At 45.4% G+C, this 20,760-nt stretch overlaps 1 pseudogene across 1 annotated transcript in view; it reads left to right on the top strand.

Moving 5' to 3' along the window:
- Positions 1 to 14,474, top strand: part of LOC308438392 (tubulin alpha-1B chain-like) — a 38,012-nt pseudogene extending 23,538 nt beyond the window's left edge. Inside the window, exon 2 of the transcript in view lies at positions 13,237 to 14,474. The product of the transcript in view is annotated as a tubulin alpha-1B chain-like (transcript). The remainder of the gene's footprint in view (positions 1 to 13,236) is intronic.
- The last annotated feature ends 6,286 nt before the right edge of the window (positions 14,475 to 20,760 follow it).

The following is a 20,760-nucleotide window of genomic DNA, read 5'->3' as shown; positions in this document are numbered from 1 at the left end:
TTTTAAGTAGGATCAGGGGCTGGGTATTGATGAAACATGCCTTTAATCTCATCACTCAGTAGGCACAGGCAGGTGGATCTCGGTGAGTTTGAGGCTAGCCTGGTCTACAAACTGAGTTCCATAACAGCCAGGGCTGTTACACAGAGAAGCCCTGTCATAATATTATAAGCTACAATACATAATATCTAAACAACATCAGGGAACTGGGAGATGACTCCATAGGTAAAGCACTTCCTAGGTAAGCATGCGTGTGAGTTAGGATCCCTAACATACACATAAAAATCTGGGTTTGAGAGTGCGAGCCTGTAATCCCATTCCTGGGATCTGTATACACAGGAAGATACCTGGGGCTCACTGGCCAGCCAGGCTATCTGAATCAGCAAGTTCCAGGTTTAGTAAGGCAGGCAGGCCTTGGTGAGTTTGAGGCCAGCCTGATCTACATAGTGAGTTCCAGACCCGTCAAGGGCTACATAGTGAGTCCCTTTTCCAAAATAAATAAAAAGTAAATAAATAATCAAATGTAAATAATTTAATAAATAAATCAAAACAAGATGGAGAGTGACTAAGGAAGACACTTGACATTCACCTTTCTCTTCCACATACACCTGAACCATTTGTTCATGCACACACACACACACACACACACACAGAAACACACACGCACTCACACACACACACACACAGAAACACACAAGCACTCACACACACAGACACACACAAACACACACACACAGACACACACACAAACACACACACACACACACAGACACACACACAAACACACACACACACACACACACATACACCACAGTTCTTTTAAATGCAACAAGAGAAGAAAATGCTTCCAACATAATACATGAACCAGTATCTCCGTAGTACCAAAGCCAGACAACAGCATGAAGAAATATACTGGAGACCTTGACCTGCAGATCCTTGTGGGGATTTAAAGGCATGTAGCACCACTGTCTCTTACTGGGTCCACCATGAATAAAGCTCTGGTGGAAACACTGGGGAAACCAGCCAACTCCTGCATGTCCATGAAAAGGGATGGTGTGGCATGTTTTCCCGCCCCTGGAGCATGGCCAGCAGGGTGTGGGCCTCCACGAGTATTGATAGTTGCTATGGGAGTAAGGCTTGTTTCTATAATAATGTCCATATTTTCATTTTTGTACTTTGGGAAATGCTCTCTCTGTTAAGGTTAATGACTCCATGATAAGTATGAGTCCAGGAGACAGGGGTGTGTCTATATTCCTCAGGGGGGGAAAAAAGTGGTAGAAAACTGGGACCTTCAGGACAGCCATTAAGGAAGATGTCTGATCAGTCTCTTTTTATCTGCACACAGGAAGCATAAGCCGTAGGGAGGAGTTGGGTGAGGCTATAAACCCTTAAAGCCTGGCCCTAGTGATGTACTTCCTATAGCCAGGCTGTACCCCTTAAAGGTTCTACAACCTCACAAAACACCACAGCTCCCTGTGGCCCATGCATTCAAATACAGGAACCTTCGGGAACACTCTCACTCAAACCACCTAAAGTATGCAAGGAAAGAAAGACAAGAAGAATGGAAAAACAAAGTAAGAATAGGAAAATTATCAATAATACCCAGATGTACTGGGGCACAACGCTAATCCCAGCACTTGGGAGGCAGAGGCAGGAAGACCTCTGTGAGTCTGAGGGCAGCCTGGTCTACATAGTGAATTGTAGAGCATCCAAAGAGTACAACAACAGAAAAAATGCTTCATCTCTGAATACTCAGTCCCTGACCTCCACTGTGCACATACAGTCCCTTCCCACCCCTGCATCCCAATCCTCCCAGCAGATAGATAGTGTCCTGTCTCTGGAATCTTCATGGAGACCCAGACAGGTCTAAAAGTCCAGAAAACCACAAACTTTTTCTTCCCCTCCTCCCAGTAGAGCAATCAGGAAAGTCAAATGGAAGCTGTTTCATAGCAGGAGGCCATTCCTGCCTGTTGGGATACCACACAATTTCTACACTTCATCCCTTTCTTATGAGTCGGGCAGTCCTTCAACTGAAGCCCACAGCATGAGAAAGAGTGGTCTCAGTTCATAATAAGAGTACTGGGGACTCTGAGTAGCAGGAGTGACACATTTTCTGCCTTACAAACTTGAACATCAGTCTACGGAAAAGGCAAAGACAACTAGCACACCAATTTGCTGCAAGCTAGTGTCTTTTAATGTCCCTCACACATTGCACCACCTCCTGAGTTTCTCACTGGCTAATCTCTTAAGGAAGATACAATCTTCCCTGTGTCTGTAATTGACCCCTATCCCAAATGGCATTGGTTCTGAATTTAATATATAACATGTACCACAGGCTTGAGATTCCCTCCTTTTCTGATACATGGGCCCAGTTGCATAGTAGACAGCCTATAACTGTTCAGTCCTAGGATGAACTGGGTGTTTCTAGACCTAACATCAGCTTCCACATAGGGAAGACAGGGTCTGAGTGCCTGCTGCTTAACCGTGATTCTATAATGAATTCCATTATGTGAAAATGGACCATAATGATTTATTTCTTATAGTAGTAATGATCGTTAATCCATAGTACTCATGCATGTTCACATGTTTGGGTGCATGTCTGCATGTGTGTGTATGCACAAGAGCACATGTGTGTATGTGTGTGTGCATGTGTGTGCACATGTCCATGTGTGTGCATGCATCTGTATGTGTACCAGAGGTTGGCATTAGGTCTCTTCTTTAATCACGGTCCACCTTATATGTTGAGGCAAGATCTCTCACAAGGACCCACAGCTTGGCAGTTTGGCTTGTCTTGCTAGCCAGCTTGCTCTGGAGAACTGCTGTCTCTACCTGCTATGCACTAAAAGTAAAAACAGGCCATGAAACCCACTCAGTGCTTACGTGGGAGCTGGGAACCTGAACTCAGGTCCTCATATTTGTGGAACAAAGTCTTTATCCACTGAACCACCTCCAAATCCCCTTGACTGAAGTTGGAATCACCCAGGAAACACAGTTTTAAAGGTGGGAAAGAACCACCCTGGATATGGGAGACACCAACCCATAGCTGAGGTCTTGGACCAAATAAAAAGAAGAAAGAAGAAAGTAAAGCTGTGGTCATCAGTGGTCATAGATTCTGCTTCCCACTTGAAACCAAATCATCCCATGAAGAATTTGCTGTCTTCAGAGCCATGGCTTGTTAGAGAAGAACCCTGCTATTAAGGTCAAAGCATCTCATGGGTAAGGCTCCCTTGTTTCTGGCTGACTTTGTCTGGAGAGTGTCCCTGACCTTGTCTGAAATATGACCTTGTATGGAGCTCTCTGCAAGACTTCAGAACTTAGTGTACAAGTCCCATCGGCCCTCCCTACCCACATCCCCCTCCCCCCCAAAATGCCTTATATACCCCGGGTCAATGAAATAGGACAATGAAGTAGACTTGTCTCTCTGGAATGGTCTCCAGAAGTTCTCCTATCATACTCATGGCCCTCCACCCTGCTTACAATTTCTGCTCCATTTGTTCTCAAAAGCTGGTGGCCAACAGCCTCTGATGAGAAGAAGAGGGACACAGTGGCTTGCTGCTGTTATGACTAGAGTTTTTAAGGTCCTTGTCTAAAATTCAACACAGTTGTATCCGGGCCTGGTATGCAGGCCTGTGTAAGGGCCCCCTTTCAGGGACCCCCACTCGAGTCTCGGGACACAGGGTTACCCAGTGAAACTCGAGAGACCTTCTTGCTGCAAAAGCACGAGGTAGTTTAATGGCGGAGCTCCGGGCCTATACGTATCTCACATAGGAGACAGAGGTAACGACCACTGTTAATGAGACTCAAAAGCTGGGGGTTTATAGGGAGGGGGTTGGGAGAGAGGGTTGGGGGCTGGGAAGAAGTACAAAGTTCACCCAACACACGTAGCTTACGTGCAATTAGGAAGTAACGAGACTGCTGGAGCCACATGCTTATCTAAATCAGGATACATGTGGTTAACATCTAATTTACTTTTGAATAGACTCAAGAGGGGCTCATTTGACTGACAACTCAGTTGTAAAAGACAGCCAGGGCCAGCTTCTGCATTCTTATTTTATCTTTAAGGTCAGTTAACCTAGCCTCAGGGATGTTTTAACAATGGGCTTAGCTGGGCCTGCCTGGACTTGTTTTACAACATTCTCAGTCCTAGGCCTTTAAGCTTACAGACTACCCTTTTTAGCCCCAACCTACATGAGTTTTTAGACCTTGAATTTAATTTCCTTTCAGCCTGTACTTCAAGACATTTGAGAGGCTGGGGAGGAAAACTGAAAGTTCAAGGCCTGCCTAGGCAACTTAAGGAAACCAAGTCTCAGATTCTAAAAAGTATCAAGAGATGGGCCCTAGGGAGATGGCCCAGCAGTCAGGAGCATTTGTTACTCCTATAGAGGACTTAGGTTCAGTTCCCAGCAAATATATGTCAGTCAAGTGGCTCACAGCTGCCTGTTACTTCAACTCCAGGGAATCTAATGCCTACTTCTGGCCTCTGAGGTCACCCACACACACACCCACACACACACACACACACACACACACAATCTTTTAAGCTAGTCATGATGGCCCACATCTTTAATTCCAGCAGTTAAAATATAGAGATAGGCCAGCAAGTCTACATAGCAAGTTCCAGGCCAGCCAGGGCTACATGATGAGGACCTATCTCAAAAATTAATAGATCTTGTTTAAAGGGCTACAGATATAGATCAGCCTAGAGTACTTGCCTGGTAAATGTGTGTGTGTGTGTGTGTGTGTGTGTGTGTGTGAGAGAGAGAGAGAGAGAAAGAGAGAGATAGATAGAGAGAGGCAGACAGACAGACAGAAAGACAGAGAATCTATACGTGTGGACTTCTAAGTTCCTTTGGCTCTTCACAGAATCCACTGCCCTAAAAGCATCAGCTCAGGAGCCCTACCCTGCTGAACCCCAGTGGTACTGGACAGGTGTCCACTGATGATTATCATCTGAATTGTTAATTACCACATTGCTTAAAAACACAACTCACTCTCCTGGGGAACATAACAAACTCCGAAAAGCTTACTCACTGATGTACTGCTCTCTGTGTGTGTCAGCAGAGCCAGCCCTCTGGGCAGGATCTCCTGTGGCTAAAATAAGATGTCACTTATGCTGGGTTCTCATTCTAAGGCTCAGGTACTCTTCCAAATGAATATGGTCACAGCTAAATTCAAAACCTTGCCATTCCTAGCAGGTGGCAGGCTAAAGGCTACTTACCTCCCTTGCTGTGTGATTCCGTATAGCTTCAAGCTCTATACAAGCAACTTTCTCTTGCATTCAGCCCTCAAGTCTCCTTTGTCAACAAGACTAAGGCTGTTGTAAGAACTCAGTTTATTATTTTAGCCTTGCTGAGTATATTCTGGCTAACACAACTTCAATAGACTTAATGATTTGGAGAGTGGGTGGGCAAAACTGTCATCTATTGGTAGCTAGCAGCAATTTCATCTTCTTCAGCATGTGTGTTAGGCAGTGTACAAGCCTCCTGGTGCCTACCTACTGAATGTGAGTGCATGCCTGTGAGAGTCTGAGGTAAGAGGTCATAGTTAGGAACCAGTCTCTATTGTCTGCCACCTTAAGTTTTTGAGACAAGGCTTCTCACTGAACCCAGAGCTTGCCCTTTGGACTAGACTGGCCAAGTGAGCTCCCAGGATCCACTTACCTCTCTCCCCTAGTGCTGAGATCTCAGACAGGCCACAAACCTTTGTTTTTTACAGGGGTTTGTGGATCCAAATTTATTCTTGTGCAGCCACAGAATTCAAGACCAGCCTCAGCTGCAAAGCAAATGGGAGCCTAGCCTGAGTTACCCAAGATTTCTCAAAACAAACAGACTAGGCAGATGGCTCAGTGGGTAAAGAGTTGTCTGAGTTCTGATTCCCGGGACCCACAAAAAATCTGAGCTTGGGGCACCTGCCTGGAGCTTCAGCACTGTGGGGTCAGAAACAGACACACCCTGACAGACCCGCATCCACACACAGATGTATAATGTACCACAGCACTGCTGGGGGCATTCTTTAATTCTAAGTTCTGGGGAGGTAGAGGCAAAACGCTGTGAGATCAAAGCCAGCCCAGTCTACAGAGTGAGTTCCAAGACAACCAGGATAACACAGAGAAGTCCTGCTTGAAAAACTGAAACAAACAAACCCAAGTCTTTAAAAAAGATAATAGATCTGGGTTCTTTTTCTTCTAGAGAGGATGCTAAGAGGGGCATCTGTCACACAGGCCCTTTTGCATTTGTTGTCTGTGACAGTATCTCATGGAAACTACTTACCACTGACTTGCTGTGCAGATGACAATGATCTTGAACTCCTGGTCCTCCAACTCTACCTCCCTAGAGCTGGGATTTCAAGTGAGTTGGAAGCTACTCTGGGCTTGTGAGATCCTTCCTGGAACGAATGATGATGGAGTCTGGAGTGGGGGATGTAGCTCTGCGGGCAGAGGGCTCCCCTGCCTTCCGAAGCCCTGCCTCTGATGCCAGCACCACATGGCAGCAGCAGGAGGGTCTGAAATTCAAGGCCATCCTCAGCTACACAGCAACTTGAAGGCTAGCCTGAGCTATGTGAGATCACTGGCCAGAGGTACAGACTGCGTGTGTGACTACAGAGTGTGGTACACTGCCCTCAAGACTTTCACACACAGGCCTGGGACCCCAAGACCTGCATTACTCTTTCCTCCCATGTCCTTTTCTGAGTCTCAAGGTGTTCAGCAGGAACCTATAAAGAAGCAAGGAAGGTTTGGGTTTTTGAATCATTTTTATTGGATATTCACTGAATTTACATTTCAAATGTCATCCCCATCTCTTTCTTTCCCCTCCCCCTCTTCTTCCTTCCTCACCCCTCTTTCCTCTCCCCTCCGCCCTCACCTCCCCTTGCTTTCATGAAGATGCTCCCACTCCCAACCACCCACTCCTACCTCAGTGCCTTGGCATTCCCCTACACTGGAAAACATTTCAGAGAAAGCCTACTTAACACCTGTTTTCAAGGTGGAACCTGGAATTCTTGAGTTGCCCAATAAAACAGCCAGGACTGAACTTCCATTGTAGTAAGCATCCAATAGAAAGAGAAAGCTCAGCCTGGGAGGCGGGTCCTGCCTGGTTGCCACAGTAATCTCCAGTGAGTTGCCAGGAGCTGAGAGTTTTCCTTGGCCCTAGAATGTTGGTACCTATTGGAATTTTGGAAGGTGGCAGGGAGTAGGCAGGGGAGGAACGCAGGTAAGTGATGGGGCAGGTGGGGCTTGCCTGAAATGGTCAGAGTGGTGTCCACAGGAAGAAAGAGCCTGTGGAGAAGCTGTTCTATAGGACCAGAAAGCAATTCTGAAGGCTAGGGAGGCTGCTGGAGAGGGTGTTCAGGGGTGAAGAGTGCTGGCTGCTTTCCCAGAGGTTCTGCTCCCACCTCACCACAGCAGCTCACACCAATCAGCACCCCAGACAGAGGTGCACAGACAGACATGCAGACAAATGCCCAGGGCATACAATAAGATTCAAAGTCTTTCGAAGGTCGGGGGAAATGTGATAGTTATAAGACATGAGCAGTTGCTTTATCAGGAGACATAAAAGAGGGTACAGGCAGACAGCGGGAAGACGTGGAGTTTATAGGGGGCCAAATATAGGATTAAAGGAGTCATGTGATTAGTAGGGCGAGGGGTGTATGAGTGAACAGCGAAGAGTCCCCAGGAGAGGTACAGGAATCTGAGAGAATGGTCACAGACATTGGAAGCCATGTGGCTGAGAGTTTTAGAAGGGAATGAAAAATTTCTAATGAAGGGTTTACAAAAAATGATCATGACTCTTATTTGGTATTGTGTTCTGTTTCCTGTATGCATGATTCCTTGTGTGGTGTGTGTGTGTGTGTGTGTGTGTGTGTGTGTGTGTGTGTGCTCCTATGAAGGCCAGGACCTGGAGCTTACTATTTTTAGACTGGCTATGCACCAAGTCCCTGGGACTCAGCCTGTCTCTAGCCTTACACAGGCAGGTGTCAACATATCCAGAGTTGTCTTGAGGACTGAGGATCTGAACTCAAGTCCTCACACTTGTGCAGTAGACACTTTACTTACTTGTCCAGCAGGTCCAGTTATTTAGGGTTCTGAAGAGGCCTTCGTCCTGAAAGTCATGGGGGCAAGAGAGAAAGGAAGCCATGTGCACAAAGAACGACAAGTGTCAGTCTAGATGGTGTCAAGACTTCATTGAGGGTTTGGTGCTTACAGCTTATATGGGCTGGGCAAAAAGGGGAAAGCAGGGTGCAGTGGAATTTTTACAGCATCTTAGTGACAGGAAGAGGGTATTCATGGCAGCGATAGCAGGAAGGAGAGGACCCTCTGGCGGAGATAACTGATGTTTGCTCAGGGTAGAGCAGTTTGTGATTGGGACGGGAACATTCTGTGGTTGCTCTCAGAGTCTTCTTGTGCCATCAGTACGTGGGAAAGGCTTTTGTCAAACAATCTCATGACTTTATGGCAGTCATATTAGAGCTGACTATCTGGGTATACGGCCCAGAGTCACATAGCCACTCTGAGGTAAACAGTTACAAAAACGGCCAGTTCCAAAACCAATATGGCTCCCTATACTTTACCCTGAACCATCCTCTCTCCCTTGGGGGTTGTTTGTTAGGTTTGGTTTGGATTGGGGGTTTGTTGTTTGCTTGTTTGTTTTTAAGGAAGTTTTTGGGTAGTTCAAGCTGGCTTTCTGCTAGCTGTGCAGTAGAGACTGACTCCTCCTACCTGAACCTTCCTCCATAGCCAGATTTATTTACTTTATTTCCTTGGATTAGTGTTTTTGGGACATGGCCTCGGTACGTATCTCAGGATTAGTTGGAACTCACAATCCTCCTGCCTCTGCCTTCAAAGTGCTGGATTGACCAACATGCCAGTAAGACTCTCTCCCTCTCTTCCTTCCTCCCTCTCTCCCTCCCTCTCTTACTTCCTCCCTCCCTTCCTCTCTCCCTCCCTCTGTCCTCCAATCACCCCTTCCCTTTCTTCTTGCCTTTCTGAGGCACAGCCAGTATTACTTTGGACAAATCTTAGTGTTGACCAGGCTGGCATGGAAGTCTAAGAGACCTACTGTTTCTGCGTCAGTGTTAGGATGAAAGGCATGTGTTACCATGCCCAAAGAGAGTCTTATTTTTAGTCTGTTTTATGGGGGGCTTTGGGGGGCAGAGTTTGGGTAGCAGATGTTTTAAGGTGCCATTTGATATTTTAGAGAAAACTTCACCAGAGTCAGGATGTTCGGGGTAGCAGAAGGGACAATAGGTGACCCACCGAAGCAATTACGAAGGGGTACACACAGAGAGAGGGAGTCTGAGGACACAGGAGAAGAGATGATGGAGTGTGGATGGTGGGAAGGTCTGGGATTGGAGCAAATGACAAAGATTAGTGGGACATCTTGGCAGATGGAGTCAGTGAGAATGTTTAAAGCACTCAGTGCTGATGTTAGATCAGCCAAGTAGGAATGTGTGGGTTTAAAAAAGGAGACGCACCCAGAGCTGGAGGCTCACAGTTTAAGAGCCCTGGCTGCTCTTCCAGGGGAACCCAGCCATAGTTTCTTTTGACTCTCTTGGGCTCCTGCACCCAGACACATACCGACACACACACACACACACACACACACACACACAAGATTAATTTTTCCCAATTTATGTATTTTATCTTATTTTTATGTATGAGGGTTTTGCCTGCATGTATGTCTGTGCACCATGTGCAGGGGGCCAGAAGAGGGTTTCAGATCCCCTTGGCCTCAGGAGACTGTGAGATTCCATGTGAGTGCTGGGAATCGAACCAGGATCTTCTGGGAAAGCAGCCAATGCTCTTATCCACTCAGCCATCTCTTTGTAAGGGCTGCAGTTAACCTGTAAGCCCCACTTGCTCCAGGGCAGACAACCTCCGGGTGCACTGGGGGCTGTGGTCCATGTCAATAGCCAGTCAGGTGTTCTGGCCTCAGTAAACAAGCTCTGTTGGCCAGTTGCCCAGCATGTGCTCCACCACACATAGGTGGGAGGTCCATCGGCAGGAAGTACATCAGGGTGTGTGCTTGCCTCCAATTGGATGAAGGCTGGAAGCACTGTAGCCTCGTGGGGTTTGCCTTTAAGATCCCCAGATAACCTAACTCAGAGCCATTCTCTGGGAATCCCTGGTACCGCCTGGGCCAGTGTCCATCTTCCTGGCCCGTATTTAACAAAGTTTGCTTTTATCGGATAATCACTTGGTCTATCTTTTGCAGTTTTCAGGTCTAACACACTGCAGCCCCCAAAGCTTTTGTAAAAGAAAGAGGTAAGTGTGGATGAATTCAAAGTCTTCATCCCATGCTGAGACCGGAGTCACTCACTCACTGTCTGTCCCCAGGTGTCTGAACTAATGTCTGTCAAAATCGAGGAAGAGAATGAAGAACAAGCTGACTCTGAGGACATCCCACACATCCAGGAGCACCGCTGCCTAGCCAAATTTGCTTTCTGTTTTTTCTTTCCACTAGGTTACTTAGCTTATCGCTCTTGTCGCAAGGTGACTCTCTACAGGACCCCTCTTCACCCCCCTCTCTTCCTTCACTTCCCCCTGCTTCCCGTAGATTCAGAACCACACCCCATGTTGGGTCCTCTCAGCTCCCCACTTCACCCTCTGCCTCAGAATCCTTTTTTTAAAAAAAGACATTTTAATTGCATATATATATATATTTTTTTTGTGCATGTGCACATACATGTCCAAACCACACGTGCCTTCAGAATACAGAAGGAGTCAGATACCCCTGGAGCTGAGTTATAAGCAGCTGTGGGCCTCTAGCATAGGTACCGGGAAAGGAACTCAGAATTCTTGTCACAGCAGTGTGGGCTCTTAACCCCCAGGGTATCTCGCCACCACCTATTTGATAGCCCACAAGACTAATCTTTTTCCCTCTCCCCTAAAACTCAGACTAGATTGTACAAGGAACAGAAGGAATACGAAAAGGCCAGAACCAACTCCAAATGCACCTTCCTTTATATCTTGGGCTCCATCGTTGCAGGGTCCATCATCTTTTTCTGCATATTTTTTCGAATCTTCTATAAGTGACCTCTTGTCCTGGCCCACGCCACGTCCGTCAGATACACACAACACCACCACCACCACTGAGCCTGCCTGCAACTTTGGATTTCCCTGGACACCTCTTTAATGACTAAAGTACCAAGCTAATTGAGATCAGAAATAAAATTTGTAACAACAATGCTTGCATGCTGTTCTAGAGCCACTGGGCACTTCAGATGTCAGACAGCAGAGGCCAACTGAAGGTCCTAAAACTAAATTCAGTGTTGAATCCCTACCTGCAAAACACAGGTCTTTGTGGACTCCGGTGCTAGATGGAGACCCAGGATGAGGGCAAAAATGACACGTGCAATCCTGTGAGCCAGCTAGCTCCCTGGCCCTGAGTGACGTTGTGGTTTGGGTTTAATTTGCTTTTATTCTATTCTATTCTTTTTGGCTTTTTATTTTTGTGTAGCCCTGGCTGTCCTGGAACTCACTCTGTAGACCAGTCTGGCCTCGAACTCAGAGATGCACCTGCCTCTTGCCTCTCCATTATTGGGATTAAAGGTGAGCACTGCCATCGCCAAGCCCTGTCTCATTTTTGATTTAGTGAGTTTCTTTATCAGTTTGAGCCACAGTTCCTGACATCTTTATATGGTGTGAGTTTTTGCTGGTGCCAAAAAAAAAAATACTACTTGTATTTTGTTAGGTCCTGAATCATTTCATTTTTCTAACTATTCTAGAAAATGATGCTAGAGTGCAGTTCAGCCTGATCCACCAGATCTCTCTAACTGCTTCTCATGAGCATCTGAGAATTATTTAGTCAAGGACTAATCTTACCCAGGCTGCTGTCAACTCCCAAACCCCAGGACAAATGGATGAGGGACCTGTTTAACAGATCAAAGCAGACCTGCCCACCAGGTTCTCCCAGCATCCCTCAGTCACCACCCTTTCCAGGGTATGATTGGCATGTTCTGCTCTCTACCGCAAACTCTGCAGCCCAGGGGCTGGGCTGCCCCACCCCCCACAGGCTCTTCCTTATATAATCCAGCCATTTTGGTTACCCACCCCTTTTGTACCATTGGGGCTCCTGGTTGCTGTTGCTGGTTCCCCTCTCTCCTCTGTTAACTTTCCCTCAGCTCATATGACCCACCCCATCATGGTGATGTCACTCTGGCTTTTCTCAGATGTCCCTGCCTCTGGCCATGCTCTGCCTTTTTTATCTGCAGTAAATGGTCTCCTCCATGGTACCTGGGAGCCACTCCTCAGTGCTCACTGAAGGAGAACGTTTCCTCATTTGTCACGTGTGGCCTCCCCCTTTTGCTTCACCCCTATGCTCAGAAGATGCTGAACCCTGGTTCTCCCAAACATCTGATCCTTCAGCCTGGGCTACACTCCTCCATGTCTCCCACGTCAGCATGCACTCCACTCATGGCAGAGCTTCTCCAGACTCGTGGCTTCTCTCCCTGTCTTCTTCTCTTCTCTGTCTTGTGAATTCTACCTTCTCTGCAGCCTGAGCCCTTGTCCTCGGCTTTGGGGGACCTAGGGCTCTAGTGCATTCCCTCCTTGCACAAACTCCCGCTCTCCTTTCAGGACAATTCTAAGACTCATCTGTCTAGCCAGCCATTTTATGATGTTATAATGTTATAAGGAAACGTCGTCAGCTCCAAGTTGACTTCTGCTCTGTTACGTGCTGTGCTTTGGTGTTGCTGGAAGCCAGTCACAGTGGAGGTCAGGTAGAACTGCTTTGTACAGTTGGCCACAGTAAGCTTGGACCCAGAGCAGCTTTCCAGCAGCACTCCCTGTACGTGTATATGAGCTTTTCTAGTTTTGCTCCTAGGATGGACCCCAACATAAGAGTGACACCTGCACCAATATAAGAAGCTATTGGGAATAAAACTTTCACTGTGAGTAGGGGTTGAGTAAAGTCTTAAGTTCCCATGACCTTCCTGGGAACTGACATTCTACCTGGCAGGAAGAGGCATGTCTGTGGGAAACTGACATCCTGTTTGGCAATACAGGAATGTTAGGCAAGGCCAAGTCCCCTGCCACAGTCAATGACTCCAACCAATGGGACAGGATATATGTACAACAAAGACGCATTCCTAAGAAAATCTTATATCCCGAAATCCTGATTGGTGGAATGACCTGGCACAAATGTTTGTGGATTTCATGCTTAAGATGTCTGTAGGAGGTTCTCTTACATTGCCCACCGGAGAGTCCCGCTGTAAGAAGCAGCGCCTCCTCCTCCTCTCCGCCAGCTGCCCAGCAGGCAGGAAGCAGCAACCACAGTGAATACATCTCCATCCTCGTTGGCCAGGCTGGTGTCCAGATCAGCAATGCCTGCTGGAAGCTCTACTGCCTGGAGCATGGCATTCAGCCTGATGGCCAGATGCCAAGTGACAAGACCATTGAAGGAGGAGATGACTCCTTCAACACCTTCTTCTGTGAGACAGGAGCTGGCAAGCACATGCCCAGGCAGTGTTCATAGACATGGAACCCACAGTTATTGATAAAGTTCGAACTGGCACCTACCACCAGCTCTTCTACCCTGAGCAATTCATCACAGGCAAGGAAGATGCTGCCAATAACTATGCCCATGGCCACTACACCATTGGCAAGGAGATCATTGACATGTCTTGAACAGAATTCACAAGCTGGCTGATCAGTGCACGGGTCTCCAGGGTTTCTTGGTTTTCTGCAGCTTTGGTGGGGAACTGGCTCTGGGTTCACCTCCCTGCTGATGGAGTGGCTCTCTGTTGATTATGGAAAGAAGTCCAAGCTGGAGTTCTCCATTTACCCAGCCCCCAGGTTTCCACTGCTGTGGTTGAGCCCTACAATTCCATCCTCACCACCCACACCACCCTGGAGCACTCTGATTGTGCCTTCATGGTAGACAATGAGGCCATCTATGATATCTGTCATAGAGACCTCAACACTGAGCACTCAACCTGCACTTACCTAAACAGGTTGATAGATCAAATTGTGTCTTCTATCACTGCTTCCCTCAGATTTGATGGGGCCCTGAATGTTGATCTGACAGAATTCCAGACCAACCTGGTACCCTACCCTCCAATCCACTTCCCTCTGGCCACTTATGCCCCTGTCATCTCTGCTGAGAAAGCCTACCATGAGTATCTTTCTGTAGTAGAGATCACCAATGCCTGCTTTGAGCCAGACAACCAGATGGTAAAATGTGACCCTCGCCATGGTAAATACATGGCTTGCTGCCTGCTGTATCATGGTGATGTCATTCCCAAAGATGTCAATGCTGTCATTGTCACCATCAAGATCAAGCATATCATCCAGTTTGTGAACTGGTGCCCTACTGGCTTCAAGGTTGGCATTAACTACCAGCCTCCCACTGTGGTACCTAGTGACGACCTGGCCAAGGTCCAGAGAGCTTTGTTTATGTCGAGCAATAAATACCACAGCCATTGCTGAGACCTGGGCTCACCTAGATCACAAGTTTACTGACTTATGCTTCAAATATGAATGATTTATCAGAGACCCAAGCCGTCCACTTCACTGATGGGTTTTAAATAAAATACACCCTGTCCTAAAGAAGAAAGAAAAGAAAGAAAGAAAGAAAGAAAGAAAGAAAGAAAGAAAGAAAGAAAGAAGAAAGAAAGAAAAAGACATCTGTAGGATTCTAACTTAATGTCACAATAAGCTCCTAAGGGTAGTTTGCGGCCCTAATCAACCAGTCCTGGGACTCATGCTCAGTAAACTTTCCCAGACTGACTGAAATTTATGTTTGTTAGTTTTGTGACAACACATCTACTCTCTTTTGTAAATCACGGCCCCTCTTCATTTGCTATCCAGTGTCCTCGAGACAATTATTCTACAGGGTATGAGGTATGCAGTAAAGAAACTGTTGACACGGCCACTCCGTTGTATGGGTAAGATTGTCATTGTAGATATGAGAGAGAGATAGCTGAAGGCATCTGGAAAAGTCCAGATCAGAGAGAGAAAGAAAGGCTGAGTGTGGTCATTGACTGGACTGCCCAGGATTAGGGAAAGAGGAGAGAATCGTGGAGATGCTGAGACAGAGGAGACAGATAACTGAGGACAGTGAGAGAGGGTAAGAGAGTCAGAGTAAGTGTGTGTGAGCAGGTGAATGGAGAACAAGGTAGAAAGAGAAGGGGAGAGGGAGGGGAGAAACAAACAGCCAAGGTGCTAGGTCACTCAAGGGTGAAGAATCTAGGGTCTGGAGAGATGGGTCAGCTGTTAACAGTACTTGTTGCTCTTGCAGAGAACTGGGTTTGATTCCCAGCACACACACAATGGTTCACAACCATCTATAACTCCCAATCTAGGCATCTCAAGGTTCTCTTCTGACTTTCTCAGGCATCAGGAACACATGCATCAGACATGCGTGTGGTATACAAACATACAAGCAGGCCAAATATTCATATACATAAAATACATATAAACAAATACATTTTTAAGGAATGAAAAGTCTACCATAGCCAGTCTCTGACCATCGAGTATATTAACATGTAGCCACATCATACATGAACTACCCATGTATGGCCAGTATATTAAAGGGGATTCTTTCCAACTACACATAGAGTTGCACTGTGTCTTCAGCTGCTAGGACAATGAGGTAGGAGGATGTCTTATTCAATGTCAGCACGGACTTCATAGACAGGCTTTGTCTCAAAACAAAACAAGGCCAGGCTTTGGTGGCATGGGCCTTTAATCCAAACACTCAGGAGGCAGAAGTATATAGATCCCTGTGAGTTCAAAGCCAGCCTGATCTACATAACAAATTCTAGTCTAGCCCAAGCTATTTAGTTAGACTGTGTCTTTCAAATTAAAAACAAACAAACAAACAAACAAAAATAGAGAAACTGGGTGGAAGATGGCTCTGCCAATAGTAAAGTACTTGCTGTATATACATGAGAACTTGAATTTGAATTTCGGCAATTATTTTTAAAATCCAAGTGTATCTGTGACTCTATCTGTGGCTGTGACCTCTTGTAGCTTTGATTTTTCAAATCTACTTTTCATATGAGTTCTTAAGTGCTTTAACCTCCCTTGTAGCTCAATCACCCATCAAAGGTAGTGCAAAAGAAAGATTATTAGGATATGGGAGTAGACCTGTTTATATAGTGTTCTTTGGAGCAAATCAAACCTGTGTTGTCAGGAAATGAGCAGTTCAGTTCACAGGAATCGGCGACAGCAGCTCCAGCTCCATCCACTAGCAAGCACTTCACAAATACACCAGCAGTCCAGTTCAGTAGTGTCGAGATAGCAAACACAAATCAGGAGAGGTGGCGTGACCTACCAGAAACAGCCAGGCCTCCTCAGGAGCTGCCCAGGACCAGCAGGGACACCAGGAGGAGTTCTCTGCTATGCCTCTCTCGATAAAGCAAAGATCAGGAAAGACAAAGACCCGAGTCCAAGACACATAGCAAAGGTAGTTGTGCAAGCCCCTCACTGTTCATTAAGCCCTATTTCTACTCTGTCCAAACATCACCTGTCCTCCCATGGGCCTTGCCTCACCACAAGAGTCTGTATCAGCTGACATCACTCTGTCAATTAGCCTGAGTCCATGGAGGCTGCAAGAAGCTGACAGAGTACCCACCAGAAGGTTTTTGGTGCATTTCTCTCTGTGGAGTCAAGACAAACATTGAGCAATTAGCGATGGTAAGGCGTACCAATACCATCCAGTGCCATCTGTCCTCTGTTGGGTCCTTCTTAACATCATGTGCCCTTTCCTATTTTTGCTTTGGCAAAACATCCTTTCACCTATGTCTGCTTGAGTGAACACATTCTTTCATGTGTCTGCTTTAGCAAAACTTCCATTCACCTGTGTGTGCTTCAGGAAAATATCCTTTGACTTATCTACCTTTCCAAAGAAGCCAAAGTTTTCACCCCAGCCTCTCTCCTTCACCCTGGAACTCCTGGCTGGGATCAGAAGTCCAGTGTTCCTATCTCCTGTGTCCAGTCTTTGGCTGTTTAGTCTTTTATTAACCAATAAAAGAAAACTGGGGCACATTCTTGACACCACATTGATACAGGAGGTGGTTCACTGCTAAGGCCTACTGGGCATTCAGGAAGCCAGGAAAGGCAGTGAGGGTGGTACTGGCAATTGGGGCCAAAATTGGATAAGTTTGGGGAATGTAATTCTCTATTTCTATTTAGAGGCCAAAAGCTGATGGCTTCCAGCAATTAACTCCTGTTGATACCAGTAGAGGATTTAAGAAATGAAACTTAGATCCTCATTGACTCAGACCTCTTGCTGACCAAGAGGCTCAGAGTCCATTGATGTTTCTTAAGCCAGAGAGAAAAGAAAAGAAAGAAAGTCAGGCACAAAGAGAGACACATACACATACTAGATGAAGCATGAAAAGGCTACACTACCAGTTTATTCTTGTTCTTAGTTTTTATACCCTCTTGGGATGGTTGATCACATGATTTTCTAAAGTCTTTAGTTTAAACATATATAGTTTTAAGTAAAGTTACTTAAACTTACAGAGTAAGTTCAAATTAATAGTTCATGTTATAGGTACATAAGGTGTAACGAGTTACAGCATAAATGTTTACAGGTCTTTCCATTAAGACTAGTACCTGACTAAACATTCATTATGTATTTTATGTCTTCAAAAGTTCATTATAAGTTTAAAGCAATAGTTTTTATGTCATACATTAGCATACTTTTTCAATAGACAAATCATCTGCCTTCTGTCTTATTATTTCAAAGTCTTGTATAGATAAATTAGTCCATCATTTATTTTCTGTCCTTGCACTCACAATAAAGTGCCCATTCCCAGCTTATAACCTTTAGTTATTAAGGTTAGTGACCTCATTCCTAAACTAGAAGGGATGTTTTCTTTGATGGCAAGTTAGTTCCAAGCCTGCTTTCTTTTTCTAGTGCAGTTAGTCCATAACACATGAAGGTTTACAGAGCTCTATTTGCAGATTTTATTCTATAGGGATCTTGATATTACTTTGGGAGCTCTATAAAATCATATTCAGTAAATTTGAAATTATCAATTCATCTGCACAGCATTACTACATGAAAGCTCATCTTCAGGTTAATTCTGCAAGAAATCTGCCCAATAGGGTGGGCTGATGACAAGGAATAATTAGGCTCTGTAATAGTGACAGGAGAGGCACATCAGGAGCAAGAAGCAATCCTGGGATGAAGTCTCTGAGGACCATGCATCTCAGAGAACACTCAACACAGCCATGTAAAATGGTGGCCCACCTTTATAAAAGTCACCTGCTTGCCATAGCCATTTCTAAATGGCTTCTGACAGTTCACTAATCATTACAAGCCCATGTCCCATATCTGAGCTATAACCACATTTGGGGCACAGAAATCATCATCTGAATATACAGTGTACAAAACCCTTGCCAACAGCTAATTCTTTTTTTAACCATCCTCACCCGGTGAAACACTTTCTCCCACACTGAATTCTGAGCTCTCCACAATGAGGGCCGAGCCCATCTCTCTCTCCATGATGTCGCCAGCATCATGGAGAACAATCAGCTTTGTGAATGACAAAGGATTAAATTTGGGGCAGTGAACAAGTTGGACCAATTGGGTGAAGGAGCTTGCTGTGCAAACATGATAAGAGTCAGTTCCTGGAACCCATGGGAAGGTGGACAGCAAGAACTCTAAAAAGTTGTCCTCTGACCTCTATAGGAGCACTGTGGTATGTGTACTCACACATACACACGCTGATAATAAATTTAAAATAAATAATTGCCTGGAAGCCTGTATACCAGTCTCCACTCTGACACGAGGCGCTGTCTTTGAAACCATACCTGTAATCCCAGAGCTTGGGAGGCAGAGGCAGAAAGATTGCAAGTTCTAGCCCAGCCTGGTCTACATAGACACTTTCTGAGGCAGGAAAATTCTTAGTTGTTAAAGAACTGGCTCTTCTTTTTGAAAATACCTGTTTGGTTTCCATCACCCACAAGGCAGCTCACAATGCTGTGTAACTCCAATTCAGGGCATCTGACACCCTCTTCTGGCCTTTGCAGGTTCTGTTAATCCTGGGATTTGTGAGAAAACCCAACTTCACAATTTTGGACCAAATTTAAAACAAGCATTTATTAAATGGTAAATACTAGCCAAAAGGTAGACTTAAGCCAGGACCATTTCCCCTTGAATTTCCCAGTTAGAACAGCCTTGAGTCACCTGCTGCAGGGGCTTATAAGGACAAACTGAAAGGATGCTGCGTTTTCCCATAAGGCTTTGTTCTTTCCCAAGAACTGCAATTCCTAGCATTCCTGAGCAGGTGAGATTTATAGGTCAATATTGGGAGTTACATTCAACACTGTAGTTGAAGATCAGGTCAAATCTTTAACTCTAGGATGGGCATTTGTTTATTTTTGGATCTAATAACCATCAAAGTTACTGTCCAGAAGGAGTCTGAAAATGGTCAGGGCCACTAGTCATTTATTTCAGGTCCCCTTTTTGTAGTGTTTTTGAGGATAGCCAGATTATTATTTCTGTCAGTTGGTTTACAGGCCACTCGTCCCTTATGCCGGGGAGTTTCCTTTTGACTCAGCCTGCCAGCCTGTTAGGCAGGACAATGGATGATGTGTTCTCTTTCATAACTACTCTCAGCTGACATTAGGATGTTGTTATCAGGGCCCAGAAAGGGTGAAAGGCCAGTCAAATGCTGTGTAATGAGATATTTATTAGACGCATGTGGTTAGCTGGCCCGACTGAAAGACAGGGAGGGAGCAGTCATATCAGCTGGACTGGTTTATATCAGTTTTCAGACCAGAGTTCAGCAGTCTGCAGTCCCCAGGTGATTTCTGGATAGAGTCTGTTAGCCAAGTGAAAATCTGTTGAGACAAATCCGTTGAGGTAACTATAAACTAGAAACAGAAGTTAACATTTTCTGGTAATTAGAGAATGTGAGGAATCCTAAAACCAAGGGAAGATCCCATTTTCAGGAACAGGAAAATATACTTATCTGGTCCATTGGACCTGTAGCAAGAGGATCCAAGTCTAAGAATTCTTGGATTCCCTGAAGCTTACAAGAATTTTCAGTTCACAAAAGGAGGTATATTAGCATAACTTTGCATTAAAATCTGTATTGCAGAAAAAGCAGCTAACTTGTGTCTGTAAGACAGCAGGAGTAGACTCTGAATGGGAACAAAATTGTAAGACATGTTCCTTTAGTGTAGTTTCATCTAAAACCCATTCTATATTTTAACACAAAGCCTGTGAGCAAGGTAAACCTGTTTGTCCTCTTTTAATGAGAGACCTCTTTGATAAGTTAACGAATTGACTAGTGGACTAACCGTGGCGGTTGATCACCTTAGAGTAGGGAATTGGGTATTTGTTGTTACCTGGCTGACAGGTTACAGTTAGCACCTAGTAAAAAGTTCAGAGAGTATTGGCGTCTCATAGAAGGCTTGGAGCCAACTGAAAAGAAGACAGAAATGTGATGAATGTCTTTTCACTTTCCTGTGGGCTCACATGGTTGTAAAGACTCTGAGTGATGTTAGGTGACAGAAGCCATGCAGAAAAGGTTATGGGCAAGCATGTGTGAGTTTTGGAGATGCCTTACCATTTTGCATGGCTGTGGTGGGTGTGCTCTGAGAGGCATGGACCCCATAGATTTCATCCCAGGATTGCTTCTCCCTGCTGATGTGACTTTCCTGTCACTGTTACATAGCCCGATGATTCCTGGGCATCAGCTCAAACTATTAGGCAGATTTCCCACAGAATCAACATGAAGATGTACTTTCATGTAGTAATGCTGTTTAGACAAATTGATGATTTTATAACTCCTGATAATTATCTTATA

The sequence above is a fragment of the Micromys minutus genome, assembly GCF_963924665.1.
Source record: "Micromys minutus genome assembly, chromosome: 27".
Taxonomy (NCBI): Eukaryota; Metazoa; Chordata; class Mammalia; order Rodentia; family Muridae; genus Micromys; species Micromys minutus.
Note: the sequence above shows the minus strand (reverse complement) of the source record. Positions and strands in the feature narration are given on the sequence as shown.